Genomic DNA, 26192 nt, shown 5'->3' on the forward strand with positions numbered 1-26192 from the left:
AATGTTCATAACGACATCATGAGATGTGACCTGATGTTGTGCTATGATGCGTGACGTCCTCCATTGACATCATACATGCAACATTGCCCTATAGACCAGGTGCCCTATTCTTTGGTCTGAACGAATCAGAGGATGAACTGGTCTGGAAACTAAAGCAGCCGACTCAAGAGAGAATGTGGCTTACAGCACAGAAAGGCTGCCACACACGCACACACACAGACTGGTACATGACACACACACACACGCACACACACAGACTGGTACATGACACACACACGCACATGCACACACACATATACACGCACACGCACACACACAGACTGGTACATGACACACACGCACATGCACACATTCACGCACACACACACACACAGCCTGGTACATGACACACACACACACACACACACACAGACTGGTACATGACACACACACACACACACACACAGACCGGTACATGACACACACACGCACATGCACACACACACAAACACACACTCAGTTAGGAATGCAGTTTAGGCGGGCCTCATTTTGCTCGCTAATGCAATTTCTTAGCATGAAGTGGCGCCGCCGTCATGACAGGGTTACTTAATCAGCTGGACAAACAAACAGTTTAGTGAAGTGTGCAGCGGAGGGTTACTGAGTGTTTAGTGCAGTTAGTACGGATCACAGTGCCACACGTTATTTGTGTGTGTGTGTGTGTGTGTGTGTGTGTGTGTGTGTGTGTGTGTGTGTGTGTGTGTGTGTGTGTGTGTGTGCGTGTGCGCGCGCGCCGTGCGTGTGGTGCGTGTGGTGTCTTGTTGTGTTTACAGTTCATGTTCATCGTTTTTTGACTGAAACTTCTTTGGCAGTGGGCATCGTCTCGGGGGACGGTAGGCATGCCAGATATTGGAGTGTAATGATTTAGGTGGTTTTGTTGTGTCGATGAGGTGAGCTCTGAGACTTTCAGATCAGCTAGAGAGGAGTGATCAGCTTGATCAGCTCTGATGTCAGGGCTTAGCAGCAAACGGCTTCATAGACTGGCAGGATAAGTGCCGGGGTGAATGCTAGTCACGTTTACGCCATGTTGCATCCCAAATGGCAACCTGTTCCCTTTTATAGAGCATTACTTTTGACCAGGGTCAATAGGTTTCTGGCCAAAAGCAGTGCACTATATAGGGAACGGGGCGCCAATTCGGTCACATAATTACACTAGAGGCTAAATAGATATATATAACTTAGATTTGATTCTGTAAGAGGACAGGTCTTTATCATGCTAGATCTAGAACCATAAGGCAGCTTCTTTGTGATATAAATGTATATATCACAAAGGGGGGGGGGGGTCCAGGGCGGAAATAAAACTACACGACTTTTCTCTTTTCTGTATACTTTGCTGAGCTCAGCTGCTCTCCTCCAGTGTTTTGGCTGCAGCCCTAAGCGCTCTGGTCATTACTGAACTATCAGCCACCAGAATCATCGGGCCACTCTGCCTCGTGTCTGTGTATGTACGCGTCTATCTGGCTGTCAGCTTTTAGACGGAGAGGCGGTAGTAATTCAACATGGACATACTGTACTTGAATGCATATTTTACAGTCACTTAATTGTGGCTGTGGTGTCTCTGACGTTTTGTTGTTGAATATGTATATGCCAACTCGGTGCCCTATCGGAGTGTGTGTGTGTGCGCATGGCTGCGTCGGGCTGTGTGTGTATTGGACGTGTGTGTTGGTCCTGTGTGTGTGTATTAGGTAGTTGCTGTGGAATTGTTAGATTACATGTTAGATATGTCTGTACAAGCATTTCACTACACTCGCAATGACATCTGCTAACCATGTGAATGTGACTAATGACATTTGATTTGATTTGACTTGCATTAATCTGAGCCGCTGCAGCAACGAGTGACATAATCGCCTATCAGATGAGGCTGTTGTCTGCCTCATTGTTCCCGTGAGCATTGTCAATATGTCGCTTCTTCTGTTTTACAAGACCTTGACTATCTTCCCCTTCTCTCTCTTTCTCTCTGGTTCTCTCTGTCTCTCTTTCTCTCTCTGGTTCTCTCTAACACCCAGCAGAGATGGTGCTGTGGCCTGATTGGCACACGGTGTTGGGAAACATGCACTTGACCCCTGACCTCCTAGATGTTGGTCTTTATTAAGGGATGTGATGGAGGGATGAATAGAGAGGGGGAGGGAAGAATAGAGAAGGGGTGGTAGGGAGGGTTTGGGGCCTTCTGTCTTACCAAAGCCCAAACGCCTGCACCCCATCAAGAACAGCACTGGCTGTATTGGCACAGGCTGGAAAAGAGACCGCTTCAAAGACTGTAGTAAATGTCAATCTTGGGTCAGGTTGGTAAACTGTCTGGTAAATAGTCAATATTATAGTTCCAACTCGGGTCAAGTGATGTGAACCAACAATGGTACTGTAATGCTTAAGCATTGTGTCTATGGAAGCAGTGTTGTGTCTATGGAAGCAGTGTTGTGTCTATGGAAGCAGTGTTGTGTCTATGGAAGCAGTGTTGTGTCTATGGAAGCAGTGTTGTGTCTATGGAAGCAGTGTTGTGTCTATGGAAGCAGTGTTGTGTCTATGGAAGCAGTGTTGTGTCTATGGAAGCAGTGTTGTGTCTATGGATGCAGTGTTGTGTCTATGGATGCAGTGTTGTGTCTATGGATGCAGTGTTGTGTCTATGGATGCAGTGTTGTGTCTATGGATGCAGTGTTGTGTCTATGGATGCAGTGTTGTGTCTATGGATGCAGTGTTGTGTCTATGGATGCAGTGTTGTGTCTATGGATGCAGTGTTGTGTCTATGGATGCAGTGTTGTAGTGCAGCTGGTTATTACACCAATTTTGATGAGAAAGGAAGGTTTGCTGTTGGTAGAGTGATCTGCACTTCAGTGTCTGGGCCCAGCTGGTCACAGGAGCTTTACCGCTGGTGAACTTTGCTAAATATGCACATTAAAGGCCCATTAAAAGAATGTGGAGCTGGTGCTACAGCATGGCTCTTTCAGAGTGGTCAGTTGTCCACTCTGCTATCCAGGGTGGTTGCAAGGCCAGGGTTCTGGGTTTGATTCCCACAGGGGACCAGTATGAAAAAAAGTATGAAAATATAGAGTGTCTGCTAAATGACTAAAATGTCAATGTAAAATGAGGGAGTGGATGGAAGGCAAACTATAGTGGCTCTCCTAGTGGGAAGTGACCAGGGGCGGAGCGAGCCAAGTAGATCCTGGGTCACAGTGTTTATTCCTGTCCTGCACAGACACACGCACGCAAGAACACGCACACACACTTCTCCCCCTTGGTCTGCAGCTGCTAGGCTGATGGGAATTGACCCGTCAGAGAGGTGTGTGTGTGTGTGTGTGTGGGTGGAACGGAAACAGGCAGGATGCCATGTGCTGTGGGGATTCCCCGTCCAGTACTAATACGTTTCTCAATACACACACATGTTACATGAGTCTGTCAAATTTAATTAGCCCTTTTGGCGAAACACCCACTGCATGCTTTTTCTACTAAATCCTTCCCTACTGGAAAACCTCAGTGCCTAGTTATTCCAAACACAATGACTTCATAGTTGGTATCAGATTGTAGGGCAAGATAAGGAAGTGCAGAATATCTGCATTCATAAAAAAAAAATTGTGAACTTTACCGATAGTTGAGAATTGTTTTGAAGCAGCTGGCTATGTGTTAAAGATTGATATTGTGAATGAATAGAAGAGAGAGATTTGAAGCAGCTGGCTGGCTGGGGGGGGGGGGGGGGGGGTGCGAGACAGAGAGAGAGAGATTACTGTAATCCAAAGGGGAGAGCTGATCTTGAGATTTGGATCTGAATAAAACAATGTGTGTGGGATTCAAAAGAGCCAGGAATGGAGACCTGCTAACCAATATGTTGGATGAGACCCAGCAACACTTGGTTATATAGGGAGGGTGTGTTGACGTGTAGACAGTGTAGTGTACAACTATAGAGTGTTTTGAGTCCCGAGAGCTTCTGTCAGTTGTCTTATTCCACAAGTCAACGTATGTCCCCCTTAAGTCTTTGTGTTGCGTGTGAGGCCTACAGCCAAGGAACGCGGGGTAGTGTTGTTCTGACTGTAATATATATAGTGTTGTTCTGACTGTAATATATAGAGTGGGGCAAAAAAGTATTTAGTCAGCCACCAATTGTGCAAGTTCTCCCACTTACCTGTATTACAGGCCTCTCTCATCTTTTTAAGTGGGAGAACTTGCACAATTGGTGGCTGACTAAATACTTTTTTTGCCCCACTGTAGTGTTGTTTTGACTGTAATATATAGTGTTGGAAGTAAAACAGGAGTAAAATGGAGGAGCTGTGTGGGAGAGGATATCATGTAGACTTGAACAAAAGCCTAAAGTTGAAATATTGAATCCGGGGAGGGGTGAGAGAGAGTGAAAGGGGGGGAAGCTACAATGGGCAGGCCCAGATGTGTATTGAGAGAAAGAGAGAGAGAGAGGGAGTGAAGGGAAGGGAAGGGAAGGGAAGGAAAGAGACGGAGGGGAGTTTTGTGTGCTGTTTCGGATGGCCTGGTTATACGTTGTCAGGCTAGTGAATGTGTCAGGGTCCACCACCAACAGAGGCAGGACCAGTGAGGTATGGGATAGTTGGTTTCCTCCCCCGTCTCTGTCCCTCTGTCTGTAATGTAGGCCTACTAATGCTGCTTCATCTTTAAATCAACCTTCTCTCCTCAATAATCTCTCCCCTCAGTCTTTGAAACACTTTTGCAAACCTGCAAACCTGAAAAAGTCAAATTATCCATCGTATTTTACAGTTATTCACCTCCCGCTGCTGTTGCTGTTGCCTGAGCTGCTCATGTAATTCTGCTGTCTACTTTGCATCGAGGTAATTCACTATCAAGAGAGTATCGTCTCGAAAGGAACAACAACCTCACATAATGTGGCCATAATGTATGCAGGGAGTCTTCCCGAGCGGTTTCGGGCTGGGAAGCTTGCGGACAACCTTAAAGTCCACAGACATTAGGAGCTCGTTGAGAATCAATGGGAGGACGCCTTCCGCATCTGAATGCAAATCGCTAGGTACTGAGCCCGGCTCCTATTGATATGCACGGTGCTGAGGGGTTAACCAGTACTGCTGCTCACTTACTCTCTTCTCTCACTGGCCCTGGCTGGGTTGTGTATTGTCCCTGAGATGGGCCCCCGGGGCTCTGGGCCAGGGCCCCCCGCTGATGCTGTTGTTGACAGAGATCAGGGGCTTTATGGGAAGCTGTTGTCCTTTTTTGGTAAAGGATGACCTCTCTATCCCCTGGCCAGCGTCCTCCATTGACCCCTACCCAAAACCACCACTGACACACACTGCAGAGAAATACAGATAGAGGAATATATTTACACTATGGAACATGTTGTCGTGTGTATCTGCATAGAGAGGACGTTCATCAGTGTGGTCCTCTATAAACCTTGAAACGGCACGATTCCCAGGACCACCCATATTCAAAATGTATGCATGACTGTGATTCGTTTAGGATAAAAACATCTGTTAAATGGCATATTCTTTTATTCTTATTCTGTTCCATTTTGTGACAGGGTAACAACAAGCCTCTAGGAGCTGTCATCTAATAGACCTGGAGCTCATAGTCCTACAACACATGCGTGTAACTAATGTATATCTAGGCTTGTACCAGAATCTGCACTGTTTTGCTAGCCACCAGAGAGCTGCAACAATGTCCTGGGTCGGTCTGGTACAGGGTGGAGTTGAGCTCTGTGTTTTTGTGGCTGTCCCCCCCCCCCCCCCCCCCCCCCCCCCCCCCCCAGTGTGATGTACATAATGAGTGATGTAACGGAGTCTTCCTATTCGGGCCCCCATTACAAAGCCTTCCCACAGGGCCTTTCTCTCTTCACCGGTCCTGCCGGCCCAGCTCTGGGGGAGGATGGGGGGGGGGGGGCAGGCTGGCTAACGGGTCTGTTTGTGGATCAGAATGTCCCTCCTGATTTTGTTTTGTGGGGGGGGGGGGGGTTTACCCCTTTTTTCTCCCCAATTTCGTGGTATCCAATTGGTAGTAGTTACAGTCTTGTCTCATCGCTGCAACTCCCGTACGGACTCGGGAGAGGTGAAGGTCAAGAGCCATGCGTCCTCCGAAACACAACCCAACCAAGCCGCACTGCTTCTTGACACAACGCGCCCTCCCTAACCTGGACGAGGCTGGGCCAATTGTGCGTCGCCCCACGGACCTCCCGGTCGCGGCCGGCTGCGACAAAGCCTGGGCTCGAACCTAGAGTCTCTGGTGGAACAGCTAGCACTGCGATGCAGTGCCTTAGACCACTGCACCACCCGGGAAGCCTCCTGGTCTCTCTTCTCCTTGCGCACGTGCTCTCTTTCTTTTATCGCGCTGCCTCTCCTCGTTCTCTCGCTCCTTGCCTCCCTCCCTCCCTCTCTCATCTTCTCTATGTCCGGCGGGAGATGATGGTGGTCGTTTTTTTTCATTTCCGTCCACAGAGATCGATTAGTCCAGCGGGGGCCCTGGAGGTCGAGGGAGGGAGGGAGGGAGGGAGGGAGGGAGGGAGGGAGGGAGGGAGGGAGGGAGGGAGGGAGGGAGAAGGAACAGGGAGTTCACCCTCTATACTACTCCACCACCCGCCCAACTTTGAAATGGTGATGATATCTCCCTCTACTCTAAATCCCCCACCCCACCCCATATCAATATCTCCAGGCCTTCATGGGGTTGGGGTGGAGTTGTGCCGGGGGGAGTCCTCTGCCCCCCCTGCCCCAGTGTTGGTCCCAGCAGCATTCGTCATGTTCAGGGCCCCTGGAAGGCTACAGCTCTATGGGGCTTTTGTTCCTCAACCTGCTGGCTAAGCAGGGGATTTTACATGTCCCATTACCATTTCAACTGGCTTGGCAGTCCTCTATCTAAATCGCCCCCCCCCGGGGATTTTACAAGTTAAAAAGCAGACCGTTTTTACCTTTACTCCAGCTTTTTATTGCGTTTTTTTTTTTTTCTTCTCACTTTTAAAATGTATGCCAAAACAAAACAAAAAATGGATTTTCAAAGTTTAATTAAACCATACAACTCTATCCACAAGGACTACTTCGGACAAGAAAATGTCACAAAAAGTGTGCTGATGCAAAGTTTGGTAACAGAATTACAGTAAATGTAGGTTATTTGACTACAGCAGCTGAAGTAGATTTACATCCGGTAAAGGATTTACGGAAACAGAATTACAGCATTAGTGCCTGATCTGTACTATAATTAATGCATATTTATACAAAATTAATATCACTCTCTTCATTGCGATGTATCCTGAATAAGTACACAAAGGTAGAAATTTGCAATATCCTTATTTTGCATATTTAAGTATAATTCTACACACTGGCTATTATTGTAATGTGCTCTGTCCCTAAACAAGAGCACATTTGGTTGGTCCGGACAAGACCAAATCTAAACCAATCATAGACATCTATGTTTGGTTCAAAATTCCGTTACCAATAAGTCATTGTTAGGTCTACCTTTACTTGTTACTTCTGTGAACTTTCATAATCCTTCCTTCTCATGAGGAATTAGAAAATATCTTAAAGTTATGTGTTTTTTTTTTGGTAATGTATTTACAAGGCACACGTTACTTAAACTTACAGAAGGTAAACAACTAATATGTGTTGATATTAGTTTGCAAGGGGACCTTACTTTAACATTATTGTGTGTTGATGTATTTCTGATACCTTTCAGTACTTTTTCTGGTAGTTGTTGTCTAAGACCCGTTTGACATCTGTCTGATAATAAATCAAAGACTTTGCTTATTTTTTTTTTTTTTCGGGCGGAAAATTATAAATAAATAAATAAATAAAGCATATATACATATATCCTTTAATTTCTCAAGAATATAGACTCTTATCTTTCATTTGACACCCAGTTTGACATAATCCTATGAACCTTACATGTTGGTGCTCATGGGTCATTTTGCATGGGAATGCCCATATGTATTGTGCTGTTACAGCGCATTAGGCAGGCAGGCACACATACACACTTTTACACATGGTCCAACACACCTGCTGGCATGTAGCATGTCTCTTTGTAATTTGTCAGTACAAAGACTATTTGCACACACAAACACTCACATATAGTCTGAAGTCTGAAGTTTACATACACCTTAGCCAAATACATTTACTCTGTTTTTCACAATTCCTGACATTTAATCCTCGTATAAATTCCCTGTCTTAGGTCAGAATAATAGTAGAGAGAATGATTTTTTTTCAGCTTTTATTTATTTTATCACATTCGCAGTGGGTCAGAAGTTTACATACACTCAATTTTCCATTTGGAAGACCCATTTGCGACCAAGCTTTAACTTCCTGACTGATGTCTTGAGATGTTGCTTCAATATATTACAGATAATTTTCCTCCCTCATTATGCCATCTATTTTGTGAAGTGCACCAGTCCCTCCTGCAGCAAAGCACCCCACAACATGATGCTGCCACCCCCGTGCTTCACGGTTGGGATGGTGTTCTTCGGCTTGCAAGCCTCCCCCTTTTTCCTCCAATCATAACGATGGTCATTATGGCTAAACAGTTCTATTTTTGTTTCATCAGACCAGAGGACATTTCTCCAAAAAGTACGATCGTTGTCCTCATGTGCAGTTGCAAACCGTAGTCTGGCTTTTCTTATGGCGGTTTTGGAGCCACTTCTTCCTTGCTGAGTGGCCTTTCAGGTTATGTCGATATAGGACTCGTTTTACTGTGGATATAGATACTTCTGTACCCGTTTCCTCCAGCATCTTCACAAGGTCTTTTGCTGTTGTTCTGGGATTGATTTGCACTTTTTGCACCAAAGTACATTCATTTCTAGGAGACAGAACGCATCTCCTTCCTGAGCGGTATGACGGCTGCGTAGTCCCATGGTGTTATTACTTGCGTACTATTGTTTGTACAGATGAACGCGGCACCTTCAGGCGTTTGGAAATTGCTCCCAAGGATGAACCAGAATTGTGGAGGTCTACAATTATTTTCTGAGGTCTTGGCTGAATTCTTTTGATTTTCCCATGATGTCAAGCAAAGAGGCACTGAGTTTGAAGGTAGGCCTTGAAAGACATCCACAGGTACACCTCTAAATGACTCAAATGATAATGAGTCATATCAGAAGCTTCTAAACCCATTACATAATTTCTTGAATTTTCCAAGCTGTTTAAAGGCACAGTCAACTTAGTGTATGTAAACTTCTGATCCACTGGAATTGTGATACAGTGAATTCTAAGTTAAATAATCTGTATGTAAACAATTGTTGGAAAAAGTACTTGTGTCCTGCACAAAGTAGATATCCTAACCGACTTGCCAAAACTATAGTTTGCTAAATAGACATTGTGGAGTGGTTGAAAAATGAGTTTTATTGACTCCAACCTAAGTGTATGTAAACTTCCGACTTCAACTGTACACACACAAAAGCCTACACGCATGCTCATTATGTACAAAGGGTCATTGTGTGTGTATCCTAATCCGGCAGCAAAAGCCCCCCCCCCCCCCTCACACACACAGGGGTATGATCAGGCTTTAAAGGCGTCAGGGAGGAGGATACATCTGGTGTTTGGGGTCAGTACTGTAGGTCATCAAGGTGTTATAAAGACCTGGCCTTGGAGCACGTGGTGCACATCCACTTACACACACTGCACTCTATGACCTCTCCCTCCCTCCAGCCATCCCTCCATCTCTCTCTATCAATCTCTCTCCATCACTGCCTCCCCATCTCCCTCCTTTCATCTCTCCCCTCTATCCCTCCCTCCCTCTCTCGCTCTATCCCTTCCACAGCACTCTCTCTGGGCTCCGTCAATCAATCACATTTGTGTATAAAGGCCTTTTTACATTAGCAGATGTCACAAAGTGCTATACAGAAACCCAGCCTAAAACCCCAAACAGCATGCAATGTAGATGTAGAAGCACGGCGGCTTGGAAAAACTCCCAACAAAGGCAGGAACCTAGGAATAAACCTAGAGACGAACCAGGCTCTGAGGGGTGGCCAGTCCTCTTCTGGCTGTGGCGTGTGGAGATTATAAGAGTACATGGTAATTTATGGCCAGATTGTTCAAGATGTTCTCCACAACTCACATTTTAAATCAGAAACCAAATGCACAACTACACTCTCCTACTATCTTACTTAAACATATTACACCCTCTATACCCCCCCCCCCTTTCTACCACACTCTCTCTGGGCTACACAACAAGCATCAAATCTGAACCAAGTGAATATTTTGTGGAGATCTGTTTGAATTGCACACAGCGACGAGAATAGAGGAATATCCACCTCCTCCTACCTGTATATTATCCTTGAAAAATGAATCGCTGAGAAACTGGATGCTGAGAGATGTTTTATAGAGCTCTGTCATCCAAAGACACACACAAGTCCACATATAACACAACACATTCAGAATGGGTAAAACCATTTGAATTCAACAACTTTTTGACAGCATCCCTTTTGATTTTAACAAAACTTTTGCACATGAAAGAAGTGTCCAGAAAGTGACTTTTTGGCCCTGAATGCCAATACATTCAGGAGATAAAGATGCTCGCAGTTGACTGTTTTTGCATACCCCACCATACCATGAGACATGTCTTCATCACTGGCAAAGATAAACAGGTGTTTGATATCATTTAAAAGCGTACAAACAGTGTTGTCAAACTATTTTATTATAAAACATATATAATATATATATATATATATATAAATGTATATATTAGGACAATTGTAATTTTTAAACCTTTAACGTCAATTAACTAAAAACACGTAAACTCAACTTTTTTTCTGATTTGCACATGTTTTTGCTTAGACCCTATTTCACATCTGAGATTTTTGTGTTGTGACCGCCATTGGTTGAGACACAAAAGGCTCTTGAACACAGGGTGGGTGTCACTTCAATCATAGAAATAGAATGGACCTATCCCTTCAGATCACTGCAAAAAAAAAAAGGAATTTCAACTTCTAATTATTACCACAAAGAAGACTGCAGGTCCACCAACCATCAAATGTCAACTTAAATGGTCATGTCTATTATCTATATTTCTATGACTTCAATAGGTTTCATATGTAGGATTGACCGTATAATTTAAAACAACGCATATTACCATTCAAGTCAACATTTTAGTTGTATTGTTAGTATAAAAAAAAATGGTATATCGTATTTTACATTTGTGTGCCTGTTCAATGTGTCAGTGTTTTCTTATGTACTTTTTTTGAGACCCCAGGAAGACTAGCTGCTGATTCTGCAAAGATAATGGGGATCCAAATAAACAAATAAATGTGTGGACCTCCAACCATCTTTGTGGTACAAAAGATATACAAAAGCTTTTAAACGATATCAATCTCGACAATTTCTCTTTTCAATGATGAAGACATGGATGTCTCATGTTATGGTGGGCAAAATGGGTCAGCTTTGAGCACCTTTCTCTTGAATGTTTTCGCATTCAGGTCCAAAAGGTCACTTTTTGAGCACTTCTGCAATGGGCAAATACAGTGCCTTGCGAAAGTATTCGGCCCCTTGAACTTTGCGACCTTTTGCCACATTTCAGGCTTCAAACATAAAGATATAAAACTGTATTTTTTTGTGAAGAATCAACAACAAGTGGGACACAATCATGAAGTGGAACGACATTTATTGGATATTTCAAACTTTTTTAACAAATCCAAAACTGAAAAATTGGGCGTGCAAAATTATTCAGCCCCCTTAAGTTAATACTTTGTAGCGCCACCTTTTGCTGCGATTACAGCTGTAAGTCGCTTGGGGTATGTCTCTATCAGTTTTGCACATCGAGAGACTGACATTTTTTCCCATTCCTCCTTGCAAAACAGCTCGAGCTCAGTGAGGTTGGATGGAGAGCATTTGTGAAAAGCAGTTTTCAGTTCTTTCCACAGATTCTCGATTGGATTCAGGTCTGGACTTTGACTTGGCCATTCTAACACCTGGATATGTTAAGCCTGAAATGTGGCAAAAGGTCGCAAAGTTCAAGGGGGCCGAATACTTACTCTGTATGTCTGGAAGGTTTCGCTTCAAATCAAAAAGTGGTGCTGTCAAAAAAGGATTGAGTTCAAATGTAACCACCCAAATATAACTTTGAGAAGAAACAGAGAACAACTTGGGCCACATGACGCAAACCAAGGATCTTCTCGGTCAAAGATTTTTCTCTTTTCATTTTCTCTCAGTATCCGTGGGCCATGACCTTGGCTTCCATCTGGGTGGGAAAGGCATGTTTTGATGTGGAGGCCAGGATGAAAATAAATAAATAATGAGCTAAGAAACCAAGCTGTTTTCCTTCCAAAGAGAGCCTGTTTGTAAAGCATTTCTCTCTCGCTCTTTCTCCATGTAAGAATGACTTTTCAAGCACTTTACAGTTGCTGAAGTTCAACCTTTTAACTGGTTATTTTAACATCAGCTAATTACTTCTGTATATTCGGCTCTTTCTCTCCATTTTAAAAGAGATGGCCAGGGCTATTCTACCTTGGAAAGATGTGTTTCTCCTAAGTACAATAGGAGCAAGGTCATTCAATCTCTCGTATCGTGGGAAAAAAACCTGTACTTCAGTTAATATTTTCATCCCTCTTACTTTCACACAACACCCTCACCCCAGTGCCCCCCAGTAAACAAGTCGAGCATGAAAGTGTGTCAAAACAAAGATAAACAAACACGTACAGACGTTAAGATTACAAGAGCTCTGGCCTCTTCCACACGTCCTCTGATCCATTACGGGGATAACGAGACAGGCTTTCACAGGCTCAAACCTCCCAACGTAGTGTGTGTGTGTTTCTTTTTTCCTCCATTCATGCGTGTGTGCATGTACATGAGTGTGCATACGTGTGCCCTACCCTTCCCAGAACAAGCAGTGTGTACTCAGTGTTCACACACAGTCGCTGCCTGGCTCCTCCAGATGTGCAGAGGCTAACAGTAGCTAATCCACGCCATATGCTAACAGCTAACTCAAGCCATCACCATTACCCTTGGCGTAGCTACAGAGTACACAGACAGAGATGTCATGTCACCACTTTCTCTCAGGTAAAAGCTCTTGTTTTCAATCGGAGGTGTTTGGACAAGGGAAGTTGGGGGATTTGCTCGTTAAATGTTTTTATTTCATGTAACGCAACCACCATATGGTCACGGATTTAGCAATGTACACACACACCCAATCCATACACGTACATGGAAATATACTGATCTATGTTGCAGCTGTCTTTCCCATAAAGTTATGTAGCTTGTAACATGTCACATACACCCCCCCCCCTCCCTCTCTTCTTTCACCATTGCCCTCGGCCACATGTACACAGACTGAGCAATGAGCAGGGGGATACCGGAGGTGTGAGGTAAGCGATTGAGCAACATGTCAAACCCACTCTTCTGTCAGATAGATGCTCTTAATGCATCTCAAATGGCTCCCTATTCCCTATATAGTACACTAATGTTAACTAGTGGCCTATCCCTAAGTAAAGAATAGCATGCCATTTTGGACTAGGGCTGATTGGTATACCGTATTTTATGATATACCGGTATTGATGCACAGACCAGTTAAGGTTTTTACTTTACCTTCTATAACGGTATTTGAATGTTTGGTTTGTTAAAAGTGATACGGCGTGTGTAACGTCCATTTTTGATAGTTTACTCCGCTACTTGAGTCATCTCTCTCTCTGTCTCTCTCTCTCTCCATGCCGCTTTCCACACAGACCTAGCCCCGCCCCCTGTCACTCAAGGAGTGTGTTTGTTGTTCCTCGACCAAGACGCACTTGCTTTCAGTCTGCATGGTCAATGCAGCACATGCAACAGTGTTGATGATAACGATGCTGTTTTCCCTTTGCTTCTTAATATAAATTAACTAGCGTTCTATAATTACACAATTAGCTTGTGTTTCTTACATCTGCAAACGGCTAGTTTTTGCCTTTTCTTAGCAATTTGGGCCTCTATCGTGTTGGCCGCAAATGCTAATTGCTAGTTAGCTAACGTAAACTCACCCCATTCCGTACAAATGTGTGTAACTGCGACATTCAAACGAGGCTACAAAGTAAACTAAATGGGACTGTAGCGACTGTGTTGACTTCAAAATCGGGGGTGTGAACTAGGTTTCTATTCAAGCGTTGATCGACATGGTAACGGCTCTATAGTATTGGAGAAAAGTTGAAAAAACTGACCCTCCGTTACATCTTGACGTGTCATGTCGTAACGTACAGCACGCATAAAGCAACTATTTCTGTCTTACAAACTCTCTCCACCAGGTGTAGCACTTCTCTCATTGTTTAAAAACACGAAAAGGACAGTGACGGGGGGTAAGGGGGGGATATCTAGTCATTTTTTGCGTCATCACTGCATGTGATCATCATTCTCAAAGCCGCTGTTTGCTTCTAAGATCACTTTAGCACCGCCCTAAAAACTCGATTTGAATTCGACACAAACCTTCAAATAGGTATGTAATGACATTATATAAACTCTTTATAGTGTTTTATTTACATTTTAGAGGCGATAAGGTGATAAGTTGGACAGATCGAGTGAAAAAAGTAGTTTTCCCACACGACATCTGTCCTTCCCCACCCACTAATTTAAAAAAAAAACGACGGGGCTCATTGCCTGCTTGACTTATGCAGAAACAGGCAGTGTTTAGGTCATGTAATTGATTCTGTTGGAAAGGGGAGAAATTGTGCTTTACAATGGTATTGACATTACAGCTGATATGTACTGAGTCAGAGCAAAGGTAACTAACTATACAACCTGATAATACCAGTGATGGTGTAGACCTAAATCAGCATGTTGTTTGTGCAACAGTATCTTCTAAATCAAAAAGAAATATGTGAAGCATGAAGATGTTAGCTACATGAGTTTGCTACGAGAGAACATTTAATGTAGCCAAAGTTTATAGGATCCCCTAGGAAACAGTTTGGTTCCTACCCCGTCACAACTCCTCCCAGGCATTTTGATTCGTTGTCATGTCAAACAACACTGTGTTCAAAGTGCCCACTATTATATTCTAACTATAGAATTAGAATAATCAATGATTACAACAGTTCACCCAAGTGTTTTGCTCTAAATCGCAAGTCAAATCGCAGTTGCAACATTTGGTTAAAAATAAGGCCTAGATTGATATCTGATATTGTGCAGACCCCTACGTGGCAGTGTGGAAATGACCTCAAATGAGCACAAGAAATTGAGATATTGCTGATTTTTATTTTTTCTCGGTTGAATTGAACAGTATAAAACAGTCAATTTAATGGTTCTTTCTCTATTCTAACTTAGAATGTATGTGTTGCCACTGTAGCGTCACACACTACTCAAAGTATTATTATTAAAAAACAATACTCTCATACCGCTATTTTTTTATTGAAATACCATCTTGATATTTTGGCCATATCGCCCAGCCCTACATCGTACATAACCATGATAAGCAGTTAAAGCCCTTTACTGCTGTCTGCAGGGAAAGGGAGAGAAACACACACATGCATGTAGATAGGGACAAGATCCATTCTCCCCTCTTCTCTCAGCTAGTTGATGTTCTGAAGTGTATTGTATTAATGGAAGTGACAGAAATATTACAAGTCGACTCCTCCGAACGTCTTGTGTGAGAAACACAATACTGGGCAGCCTCTTCCTGTGGCTATGAATCTATGAGCTAGTGTCCCTGTTCTCTCTGTGTGTGTGTGTGTGTGTGTGTGTGTGTGTGTGTGTGTGTGTGTGTGTGTGTGCGCAGCAGCAGAGAGCAAGATAGCCCATCATCCATTTGTGGAGGAGAAGGTAATTACTGTAACGTAACACTAATGACTTCTTCCATTTTGTTTTCTGTCACCTCTGAGCCAACTGATCTCATAAAGGAAATAACGTAACATAATTTTGTTTCCACCTTTATTTAACCAGGTTAGGCCAGTTTAGAACAAGTTCTCATTTTCAACTGCGACCTGGCCAAGATAAAGCGAAGCAGTGTGACAAAAACAACAACACAGAGTTACACATGGGATAAACAAGCGTACAGTCAATAGTACAATAGAAAAATCTATATACAGCGTGTGCAAATGAGGTAAGGCAATAAATAGGCCATGGTGGCGAAGTAATTACAATATAGCAATTAAACACTGGAATGGTAGAATGTGTAGAAGATGAATGTGCAGGTAGAGATACTGGGGTGCAAAGGAGCAAGATAAATAAATACAGTATGGAGATGAGGTAGACTGGATGGGCTAATTTACAGATGAGCTATGTACAGGTGCAGTGATGTGTGAGCTGCTCTGACAGCTGGTGCTTAAAGCTAGTGAAGAAGGTAAGAGTCTCCAGCTTTAGTGATTTTTGCAGTTTGTTCCAGTCATTGGCAGCAAAGAACTGGAAGGAGAGGCGGCCAAAGGAAGAATTGGCTTTGGGGACGACCAGTGAGATATGCCTGCTGGAGCGCGTGCTATAGGTGGGCTTTACCTAGCAGAGACTTGTAGATGACCTGGAGCCAGTGGGTTTGGCAACGAGTATGAAGCGAGGGCCAGCCAACGAGAGCGTACAGGTCGCAGTGGTGGGTAGTATATGTGGCTTTGGTGACAAAACGGATGGCACTGTGATAGTGTTGGAGGCTATTTTGGAAATGACATCGTCGAGGATCGGTAGGATGGTCAGTTTTATGAGGGTATGTTTGGCAGCATGAGTGAAGGATGCCTTGTTGCAAAATAGGAAGCTGGTTCTAAATTTAATTTTGGATTGGAGATGTTTAATATGAGTCTAGAAGGAGAGTTTACAGTCTAACCAGAAGTTAGGTATTTGTAGTTGTCCACATATTCTAAGTCAGGACCATCCAGAGTAGTGATGCTGGACGGGCGGACAGGTGCGGGCACCGATCGGTTGAATAGCATGCATTTAATTTGACTTGCATTTAAGAGCAGTTGGAGGCCACGGCTGAGGTGCACCCATGACCAGATCGGAAACCGGATTGCACAGTGGAGATGGTACGGTGTGATCCAAAATGGTCAGTGATCTGTTTGATAACTTGGCTTTTGAAGACTTTAGATAGGCAGGCCAGGATGGATATAGGTCTGTGACAGTTTGGGTCTAGAGTGTTACCCCCTTTGAAGAGGGCGAGGACCACGGCAGCTTTCCAATCTTTAGGATTCTCAAATGATACGAAATAGAGATTGTACAGACTAGTAATAGGGGTTGCAACAATGGTGTCGGATAATTTTCGAAAGAAAGGGTCCAGATTGTCTAGCCCAGCTGATTTGTAGGAGTCCAGGTTTTGCAGCTCTTTCAGAACATCAGCTATCTGGATTTGGGTGAAGGAGAAGCTGGGGAGCCTTGGGCAAGTAGCTGCGGGGGGTGCGGAGCTGTTGGCCGGGGTTGGCGTAGCCAGGAGGAAAGCATGGCAAGCCATAGAGAAATGCTTATTGAAATTCCCAATTATCGTTGAATTATCGGTGGTGACAGTGTTACCTAGCCTCAGTGCAGTGGGCAGCTAGGAGGAGGTGCTCTTATTCGCTATGGACTTTACAGTGTCCCAAAACCTTTTGGAGTTAGAGCTACAGGATGCACATTTCTGTTTGAAAAAGCTAGCCTTTGCTTTCCTAACTGACTGTGTGTATTGGTTCCTGACTTCCCAGAAAAATTTCATATCGCCGGGACTATTCGATGTTAGTGCAGTACGCCACATGATGTTTTTGTGCTGGTCGAGGGCAGTCAGGTCTGGAGTGAACCAAGGGCTATATCTGTTCTTAGTTCTACATTTTTTGGAAGGGGCATGCTTATTTAAGATGTTGAGGAAATTACTTTTAAAGAACAACCAGGCATCCTCTACTGGCGGAATGAGGTCAATATCCTTCCAGGATACCGGGGCCAGGTCGATTAGCAAGTCCTGCTCGCAGAAGTGATGACGGCGGGTGTGAGATTCACAATGATACTTTGTCGGTAGCCATGTTGTCATGTTGTGTTGCTGCCATTCTATGTTGTTGTCTTAGGTCTCTCTTTATGTGGTGTTGTCTTTCTTGTCCTATATTTTTATTAAATTGTTTTTAGTTTTTATCCCAGCTCCCGCCCCCACAGGAGGCCTTTTGCCTTTTGGTAGGCCATAATTTCAAATAAGAATTTGTTCTTAGCTGACTTTCCTAGTTAAATAAATAAAAAATAAAAAACAATGAGGCCAATGTCTCTGGTAATCCTCACTTAAAAAGGGGGGGTGGGGTCTGCTATGTCTATGTTGAAGTGAGGAAGGGGAGGGGGGTCAGGGATGAGGGGGTTATAAATAGTTTAGTGCTTTGAAGTTACCATCAGGTTTTCCCACGCATTTCCTCCCATCACATCATAAACCTCTTCAATCCCCCCAAAATCCCCCCCACCCTATCTCCCTTCCTAAATCTCAGCTCCCCCATCCACCCTGCACCACTTGGGCTCCAAAGACTAATGCTAATTGCTCTTATCAAGGACACCATGTAATCTACTCTCATTATCTCAAGTTCATCAGCCCGCAATTCATTTGAGGGTTGTAAATTAGCTTAGAAGTAAATATCTTCAATATCTCCTCGATTTATCAGCAGACTACAATTGTCTTTGTAGGCGAAGATAAGGTGTAGTGCCCTAAACATGTCATATCAATATACAACTGCATTTCCCATGTGTAAAATAGCCAATTCTTTCTAACTTCTCCTTAAAGCTGGAATCCATAGTGGTGAAACTGCCATGTCCGTTTGCAATATTACATAGGACGTTACTTCAAACAACGAATACTGTTTTTTTGTTCCTCGGACAGCATTGCACACCCGATAGCACAGCAGAGTATGTACTACGCTGACATTTTTTTCCATGATGAGGGATGCTCATTTCCTCAAAACAATAACAAATGATCCCGGGGTGTCCAGCTGTGCTGTTTCACCTATCGCGGATCTCATTTGTAAACAAATGAGATTTGAGGGTTGACCTTTTATAAGGTGGTTGATAATGAGTAAGTGGTCCAATTGTCATCATCATCAGGTCCAATGTGTTGGCATGTAACACTGTTTCCCCTACAATGCCCAGAAAGAGCCCGGGCGGTCAGTCGCTCTCGTAAATCCTCTACTACCTTCAAACAGGCTGCCAACTCATTGCCTTTTCAGAATTTAAAGGCTTGATTGACCTGTGCTCGGCTGTCTATCACTCAAAGTGGGCATCGGTTCAGAGGTTTTAGCGCTTAAGAGCGAGAAGAATTCCCGCCTTGTCTACACCCAGGAAAAGCCATCTTCCTTCACAGCCTTTCCTCACAGGTTCCAGAAAGTGATTAATGGCGTTTTAATGTTTTAAAAGTGTCAGTGCGTTTCTCAAAGTCAGATCCAGCCAGGACGTATTCAGCAAGATGAGAAATTAGCAAGAAAAATGGCTTCAGTTCCATGACTTTCTCTGTAGAACTCCATGAGGCATTGGGGTGTCCGGGGCTTGTATTCAAGTAGGAGTGCTAATCTAGGATCAGTTCCCCCCTGTCCGTGTAATCTTATTCATTAAGATCTAAAAGGCCAAACTGATATGAGCACTCTTACTTGGAGACTCTTTGTGAATAGAGGCCCTGGCTTCATCGAGTTCTTGGTGTGTTGTTTCTTGCCAATTGACACACAGTCCATGAAGGGCTATCAAATCAAATCGGTCACATACGTGTTTAGCAGATATTATTGCGGGTGTAGAGAAATGCTTGTGCTTCTAGTTCCAACAGTGCAGCAATATCTAACCATTTCACTGGGCAAGTCAGTTAAGAAAAAAATCTTCTTTTCAATGACGGCCTAGGAACAGTGGGTTAACTGCCTGTTCAGGGGCAGAACGACAGATTTGTACCTTGTCAGATCGGGGATTTGAACTTGCAACCTTTCAGTTACTAGTCCAACACTCTAACCACTAGGCTACCCTGCCGCCCCAAACATATACCCAATAACCGCCATGTTGGCGTCAACATAAACAAGAAATTACATGATAAATATTCCCTTACCTTTGATCTTCATCAGAAAGCACTCCCAGGAATCCCAGGTCCACAATAAATGTTTGTTTTGTTCGATAATGTCCGTTATTTATGTCCAAATACCTCCTTTTGTTAGCGCGTTTGGTATACATATCCAAAAGCTCATTCTGGTCAGCGTTACGTCGGACAAAAACTTCAAAAGGTTATGTTACAGGTCGAAGAAACATATCAAGGTAACCTGCTTAAATGAATACCTGTAGCACTCTGTAATTATGAAGGGCTTTGAAAGGCTGGTCGTGACACATATCAACACCATCTCATCCCAGACGCCCTAGACCCACTTCAATTCACATACTGCCCCAACAGATCCACAGATAATGCAATGTCAGTTGCACTTCACACGGTCCTTTCCCACCTGGACAAGAGGGGAAATAACTGAGAATGCTGTTTATAGACAACAGCTCAGTGTTCAACACCATTGTCCCTTCCAAGCTCATCATCAAGCTAGGGACCCTGGGACTAAACACCTCCCTCTGCAACTGGATCCTGGACCTCCTGACGGGCTGGCCCCAGGTGGTGAAGGGAGGCAACAAGACCTCCTCCACGCTGACCCTCAAGGTGTGTTCTTAGTCCCCTCCTGTACTCCCTGTTCACCCACGACTGGGATGAACCGCGCACGACTCCTGATCACCGATGGAGATGAGACAGAGTACAGGGAGGAGGTCAGAAACTTAGCAGTCTGGTGTCAGGACAACAACCTCTCCCTCAACATCAGTAAGACCAATGAGCTGATTGTGGACTATAGGAGAAAGAGGGAAGAGCAAACCCCCATCCACATCGACAGGGCTGTTGTGGAGCGTGTCGAGAGCTTCAAGTTCCTTGGCGTCCACATCACTAAGGACTTAACATGGTCCACACACATCCGCACAGTCGTGAAGAGGGAACGGCAGCACCTCTTCCCCCTCAGGAGCCTGAAAATATTTGGCATGGGCCCTTTGATCCTCAAAAGTTTCTACAGCTGCACCATCGAGAGCATCTTGACTGGCTGCATCACCTCTTGGTATGGAAAAGGCAACAACCTTGACCGCAAAGCACTACAGACAGTGGTGCGGACAGCCTAGTAAATCACTGGGGCCGAGCTCCCTGCTATCCAGGACCTCTATGTCAGGCAGTTTCAGAGGAAGGCCCAAAAAATTGCCAAAGACTCCATCCACCCAAGCCATAAACCGTCTGTCCGGCAAACAGTACCAGAGCATCGGCTCTCGGACCAAGAACCTCAGAGACAGCTTCTAACTAACCCCAAGCCATAAGACTGCTAAATAGTCAATTAATGGAAGCCAAACTATCTGCACTGACCCTATGCACACTCACTAAACTACAGTTGAAGTCGGAAGTTTACATACACCTTAGCCAAATACATTTAAACTCAGTTTTTCACAATTTCTGACATTTAATACTGGTAAAATTCCCTGTCTTAGGTCAGTTAGGAACACCACTTTATTTTAAGAATGTGAAATGTCAGAATAATAGTAGAGATAATTATTTATTTCATCCCATCCCAGTGGGTCAGAAGTTTACATACACTCAATTAGTATTTGGTAGCATTGCCTTTAAATTGTTTAACTTGGGCCAAATGTTTCGGGTAGCCTTCCACAAGCTTCCCACAATACGTTGGGTGAATTTTGACCCATTCCTCCTGACAGAGCTGGTGTAGCTGAGTCAGGTTTGTAGGTCTCCTTGCACGCACACACTTTTACAGTTCTGCCCACACATTTTCTATGGGATTGAGGTCAGGGCTTTATGATGGCCACTCCAATATCTTGACTTTGTTGTCCATTTGGAAGACCTATTTGCGACCGAGCTTTAACTTCCTGACTGATGTCTTGAGATGTTGCTTCAATATATCCTGATAATTTTCCTGACTCATGATGCCATCTATTTTGTGTACCAGTCCCTCCTGCAGCAAAGCACCCCCACAACATGACGCTGCCACCCCTGTGACGCGGCTCCCCCTTTTTCCTCCAAACATAATGATGGTCATTATGGCTAAACAGTTCTATTTTTGTTTCCTTAGACCAGAGGACATTTCTCCAAAAAGTACGATCTTTGTCCCCATGTGCAGTTGCAAACCGTAGCCTGGCTTTTATATGGCAGTTTTGGAGAAGTGGCTTATTCCTTGCTCGGTGGCCTTACAGGTTATGTTGATATAGGACTTGTTTAATTGTGGATATAGATACTTTTGTACTTGTTTCCTCCAGCATCTTCACAAGGTCTTTTGCTGTTGTTCTGGGATTGATTTGCACTTGAACGTACTTTGGTGCGACATCTCATCTGAACGTGGTACCTTCAGGCGTTTGGAAGGTCTTGGCTGATTTATTTTCCTTTTCCCATGATGTCAAGTAAAGAGGCACTGAGTTTGAAGCTAGGCCTTGAAATACATCCACAGGTACACCTCCAATTGACTCAAATGATGTCAATTAGCCTATCAGAAGCTTCTAAACCCATGACATAATTTTCTGGAATTTCCCAAGTTGTTTAAAGGCACAGTCAACTTAGTGTATGCAAACGTCTGACCCACTGGAATTGTGATACAATTATAAGTGAAATAATCTGCCTGTTAACAATAGTTGAAAAATGACTTGTATAGTGGTTGAAAAACAAGTTTTAATGACTCCAACCTAAGTGTATGTAAACTTCCGATTTCAACTCTATACATATACACACTCACTCACACACACTACACACTACGCACACTGCAGAAAACACACACACACATAGATAACGCATACTAACACAATACTAACAATCATATACTACCAGTAAAAAGTTTTTTAAAACACCTACTCATTCAAGGGTTTTTCTTTATTTGACTATTTTCTACATTGTAGAATAATAGTGAAGACATCAAAACTATGAAAAAACACATGGAATCATGTAGTCAACAAAAAGTGTAAAACAGAGTGAAGAAAAAGCAGCCAACAAATGCTCAGCATAGGTGGGAATTCCAGGTGCATTCCAGGTGAAGCTGGTTGAGAGATTGCCAAAAGTGCGCAAAGCTGTCATCAAGGCAAAGGGTGGCCATTTGAAGAGTTGTTTAGCACTTTTCTGGTTACTACATGATTCCATATGTGTTATTTCATAGTTTTGATGTCTTCACTATTATTCTACAATTTAGAAAATAGTAAAAAATAAAGAAAAACCCTTGAAAGAGTAGGTGTTCTAAAAGTTTTGACCGGTAGTGTACATTACGCACACACACACACACACACACACACACACTTTTACACTTTTTTTTTTTACTGTGGCTACGCTGTTCTTTATTTTAGTCTTATCTATCCTGATGCCTAGTCACTTTACCTTGCCTTCATGTACATATCTACCTCAAACAACTTGTACCTCTTCACATTGATCTGGTACTGGTACTACCGTTATATAGCTCCATTTCACAGTAAAGCAAGCATTTCACAGTAAAGTCTACACCAGTTGTATTCGGTGCATGTGACAAATAATGATTTGAATCAGTCAAAGGTCAGACAGATTGTGTGAACATGTGATTGTTTGGGTCAAGACGGGAAGGCCTACAATATATGAGTGCACTTAGCAGTGCCTCAGAAACAAAGGCAATGTTTGGCTGTTGTTCCACTCCACTCCACTTCACTGAATTGCATAATCATCAACTGACCTCAAACGAAAATATGTTGTGAAATGGTAATAGGCAAACTGGGCTAAAGCCAAAGGCAATGGTGTAAGCGTAAGTAATAGCAAATTGCTTTGTATCGTACATTTACAATGAAGTCAATTTTCATTACGCAGCTTGCCAGGCGCTGCTCGCTCGCTCGCTTACATACCTATCAGAAAATTCTAATATCCTATATAGGGCCCGTGTCTGTGGCTAGTACCCCTGCCGCCACTCTCAATGGATTTAATGCCTCCTATCGATTAACGAATGTGTATTTATTTGATGTGTGGTCTTTTATCCCGAGCAGCTAATATTTTAAACAGACGAAAATCAATACCAGAGCACTTTCACGTCAAGGAAAAAAAAATGGGATCAGCCAAGGCATGAAAGAAGAGGTTGATACGTTGTTCTACTCACGGATGGGGCCATCTTTCACTCATTGACAGCAACCTTGGTTTAGCTCGTTGACTGATGCACAGTGGCGCCACGACTTGACTCTTCATTGCCTTGTTATGTGCACACTGCTCTACCCCCGGGCAAGTGTGTGTGCAACCTCTGCCAAGGAAGGTGTGGGAGGGGGGGGGGGCAGCAAAGTGAGAAGGTGAGCATGTGGTGGGCCAGCACGAGGTGAGGCGTTTGCCTGGTTTGTTTGGTTTACAGAGAGTTAATCTGCACTCTGAAATATGTGTGTGTGTGTATTTGGTGGGCAGTCAATGAGCGTATTTACGGTACATGGACAGGGATGGATGGAAAGGTGGAACAATATTGACAAGCGTCTTGTTTTGTCTCAGAACAACAGCCGCCACACTTGTTTTCTGTAATTACATTATTCTGCATTGAGGCTTAACCCTACCGATTTTTCACTCATTTTTTAAACTGTTCAAGCCTTTTTTTGTCTTTGAATAGAATACAACTTTATTAAAGCTGCAATATGTACATTTTTGGTTGACCTGACCAAATTCACGTAGAAATGTAAGTTATAGCTCTGTAATTCTCATTGAAACAAGTCTAAGAAGCGGTAGATCTGTTCTCTGTGTGCTATTTCTATGCTTCCTGTTCTAAGTTTTGTTTTTGTGTCTTTTTCTTTCAGTTTTTTACACTAGCTTCAAACAAAACTGAAAAAAAAATAGAAACGCAACATGCAACAATTTCAATGATTTTACGGAGTTACAGTTCATATAAGGATATCAATCAATTGAAATAAATAAATGTGGCCCTAATCTATGGATTTCACATGACTGGGCATATAGATATTGATATTTTGGCCACACAGTGGTGTGACCACCACTTGCCTCATGCAGCGTGACACATCTCCTTCGCATAGAGTTGCCTGTGGAATGTTGACCCACTCCTCTTCAATGGCTGTGCGAAGTTTCTGGATTTTGACGGGAAGTGGAACACGCTGTCGTACACGTCAGTCCATAGCATCTCTCTAACATGCTCAATGGGTGACATTTCTGGTGAGTATGCTGGCCATGGAAGAACTGGGACATTTTCAGCTTCCATTAATTGTATACAGATCCTTGCGACATGGGGCCGTGCATTACCATGCTGAAATATGAGGTGATGGCGGCGGATGAATGGCACAACAATGGGACTCAGGATCTCCTCAACGTATCTCTGTGCAATTGTATTCGTTGTCCATAGCTTATGCCTGTCCATACCTTAACTCCACCTCCACCATGGGGTATTCTGTTCACAACATTGACATCAGCAAACAACTCTTCCACACGACACCATACACGTGGTCTGCGGTTGTGAGGCCAATTGGACGTACTGTCAAATTCTCTAAAATGACGTTGGAGGTGGCTTATGGTAGAGAAATTCACATTTTCTGGTGGATATTCCTGCAGCCAGCATGCTAATTGCACACTCCCTGAAAACTTGAGGCATCTGTGGTGTGGTGTGACAAAACTTCGCATTTTAGTGGCCTTTTATTTTCAGTGCACCTGTGTAATGATCACGATGTTTAATCAGCTTCTTGATATGTCATGCCTGTCAGGTGAATGGATTATCTTGGCAAATGAGAAATGTTCTCTAACAGGGCTGTAAAACAAATGTGTGCACAAAATTGGAGAGAAATACATTTGAGTGTATGTGTCACGGTTGGCGTAAGAACGGGACCAAGGCGCAGCGGATGTTGAGTTCCACATATTTATTTCACAAACACAAAATAATATACCACAAACACAGGTGGGAAAAATAGCTACTTAAATATGATCCCCAATTAGAGACAACGATTACCAGCTGCCTCTAATTGGAATCATACAAAACACCAACATAGAAATTCTAAACTAGAATACCCCTAGTCACGCCCTGACCTACTAGACCATAGAGAAATACGTGCTCTCTATGGTAAGGGCGTGACAGTATGGATAATTTCTGGGATCTTTTATTTCAGCTCATGAAACCAACACTTTACATGTTGTGTTTATATTTTTTGGTTATGGAAAAACTTTGAAAGGGCCATTGGCCAACTTCAGTCATTGTAACAAAACGACAGCCCAGTTGCTGTCAAGTTCCACTAGTCATAGATGAATTAGGGCTGTAATGTTGTAATTATCATGTTCCACTTCAAATCTCATGCAGAATAGATACTCTACCTCTGATGGTACATCAAAAGCCTGCCTCTATGAGAAGGTTACATTTGGCCAGAGCCCATGAGGAAGAGCTGAGAGGGAGATAGACGGAA

At 43.5% G+C, this 26192-nt stretch overlaps 1 protein-coding gene across 1 annotated transcript in view; it reads left to right on the forward strand.

The window, feature by feature from the left end:
* The window catches only part of rarab (retinoic acid receptor, alpha b), a 158466-nt gene that overhangs the window by 82013 nt on the left and 50261 nt on the right, over positions 1-26192 (forward strand). The gene's annotated exons all lie outside the window — the stretch shown is intronic.

Source organism: Oncorhynchus kisutch, linkage group LG6 (assembly GCF_002021735.2).
Source record: "Oncorhynchus kisutch isolate 150728-3 linkage group LG6, Okis_V2, whole genome shotgun sequence".
NCBI lineage: Eukaryota > Metazoa > Chordata > Actinopteri > Salmoniformes > Salmonidae > Oncorhynchus > Oncorhynchus kisutch.